Source organism: Vigna unguiculata, unplaced genomic scaffold, assembly GCF_037176805.1.
Source record: "Vigna unguiculata cultivar grain cowpea cultivar isolate G323 ecotype 2 unplaced genomic scaffold, ASM3717680v1 ptg000048l_ERROPOS582555, whole genome shotgun sequence".
In the NCBI taxonomy this organism is placed as follows: Eukaryota; Viridiplantae; Streptophyta; class Magnoliopsida; order Fabales; family Fabaceae; genus Vigna; species Vigna unguiculata.
In genome coordinates, this window is record NW_028196691.1 from 177,501 (window position 1) to 180,000 (window position 2,500).

The following is a 2,500-nucleotide window of genomic DNA, read 5'->3' on the forward strand; positions in this document are numbered from 1 at the left end:
CCAAGTTGCCTTGTTCGCAGTTTGGCCTAGTTCACTCTTTTCCAGTGTCATCCCCCCAAGTTGCCTTGTTCGCAGTTTGGCCTAGTTCACTCTTTTCCAGTGTCATCCCCCCAAGTTGTCGTTGCCAACAACCCAAGAGTCCATAGTATTCGGAGTTCTAGCGGGGCCTCCCCTTGCTTCCAACAACCCAAGAGTCCATAGTATTCGGAGTTCTAGCGGGGCCTCCCCTTGCTTCCAACAACCCAAGAGTCCGTAGTATTCGGAGTTCTAGCGGGACCTCCCCTTGCTTCCAACAACCCAAGAGTCCATAGTATTCGGAGTTCTAGCGGGGCCTCCCCTTGCTTCCAACAACCCAAGAGTCCATAGTATTCGGAGTTCTCGCGTGGCCTCCCATTGTTTCCAACAACCCAAGAGTCGGTCGTATTTGGAGTTTCACATCGCTTCCCAGGAAGCCAACAACCAAAAGGTCGGTCGTATTTGGAGTTCAGTATTCGCTTCAGTCGATTCCAACTTCCCAAAAACCTGCCTTCTTCGCAGTTCGGCTAAGTCTCCCTCGTTTCCAACTTTCCTCTAAGTTGCCCTCCTCGCAGTTTGGCCAAGTTCACTCTTTTCCAGCGTCATCCCCCCAAGTTGCCTTGGGCGCAGTTCGGCCTAGTTCACTCTTTTCCAGCATCATCCCCCCAAGTTGTCTTGTTCGCAGTTCGGCCTAGTTCACTCTTTTCCAGCGTCATCCCCCCAAGTTGCCTTGTTCGCAGTTCGGTCTAGTTCACTCTTTTCCAGCATCATCCCCCCAAGTTGCCTTGTTCGCAGTTTGGCCTAGTTCACTCTTTTCCAGTGTCATCCCCCCAAGTTGCCTTGTTCGTAGTTTGGCCTAGTTCACTCTTTTCCAGTGTCATCCCCCCAAGTTGTCGTTGCCAACAACCCAAGAGTCCATAGTATTCGGAGTTCTAGCGGGGCCTCCCCTTGCTTCCAACAACCCAAGAGTCCATAGTATTCGGAGTTCTAGCGGGGCCTCCCCTTGCTTCCAACAACCCAAGAGTCCGTAGTATTCGGAGTTCTAGCGGGACCTCCCCTTGCTTCCAACAACCCAAGAGTCCATAGTATTCGGAGTTCTAGCGGGGCCTCCCCTTGCTTCCAACAACCCAAGAGTCCGTAGTATTCGGAGTTCTAGCGGGGCCTCCCGTTGCTTCCAACAACCCAAGAGTCCATAGTATTCGGAGTTCTCGCGTGGCCTCCCATTGATTCAAACAACCCAAAAGTCCATCTTCTTCGCAGTTCAACATCGCCTCCCTCGTTTCCAACAGGCCCAAAGGTCGTCTTCTTCGCAGATCCACGAAGAGCTCATCACGATTTGCCACATTCCATTTCCCACGGGTTGTCAACAACACTTTCTCACACTTCCCGCAATCGAGTACGTGCATGACATGCCAAAGCACATCTTATTTGCCTTCCATCGCACTCAAGACGACGGGTTGTGGAAGAACGATATTGCTCACAACAAGTTCAAGGACAACGTCTCAATCAAGGGACACAACCGAATTATGTTAACTGGGTCGCTAAAGTAAACCCGAGTTCATATAATGCACCGCATCCAAAAGAACTAGCCACAACACGTGCATCACTGAGATGTTTCACTAGATGGAACACGTGCGTGACATTAGGATCCTCCAACACCTCTTCGTGATGGAAAGATAGAATTCGAAGCAACCACAGAAGTACCGTCTAGTGGGTAGGCAACACAGGGACTGATCAACCAATATCACCCAAGGCAACGGGTGAAAATGGAAGAGATGCATGCTTGACCGTTCGATACGCAAGGCATGGAGCCAGCCAGCAAGTGCATCTCGATTACAACTCACACACCCTCACGTTCGCAAGACACCACACCACAAGACGGTCCACCCCCCACCTACCATGGGCAAGCAAGCAAATGGAAACATCAAGTGACGCATGGTCAAGCATCGCTAGGCATGAAAATAACTTTCCACAATATCCGAGGGACTAGCTGCCGAGCTAACCAACGATCAGTGACGACCGTGTGTTGGTATTAATAAAGCTCAACAACTATGAAGAGGCTAGTTGTGCCATGATAAACATGCTAACGCACGCACCACGTGAGGGGGGAGGCCTCATCAAGCTCCCTTTAAAACCTGCCAGTGTGGAGCTGGCCGGCTCAAGGAGCACTCCCCCCCTATAAGAGGTTAATATGCAAAAGGCAAAATTGTACAAGTAGATACACTTTTTTTGAGCAGACATAAGTCCATATCTCGGGCTACACTTCGAATTTTGATGCGATTTTTTGCAGTAATTCGTAGAATAATGGTATCTCCTTGCTCACCAAATTTCATAATTTTTCTCCAAGGGGAACTATTTTTTTTATTTTTTTTACTTACCGGGTATGTGTAAAATCGGGAAAAATAGAAAAGCACATGTAGACTTCGAATTTCGACCTCATTTTTTCCAGTCCACCACTAAACAATATCAGGAACCTCCCCACAAA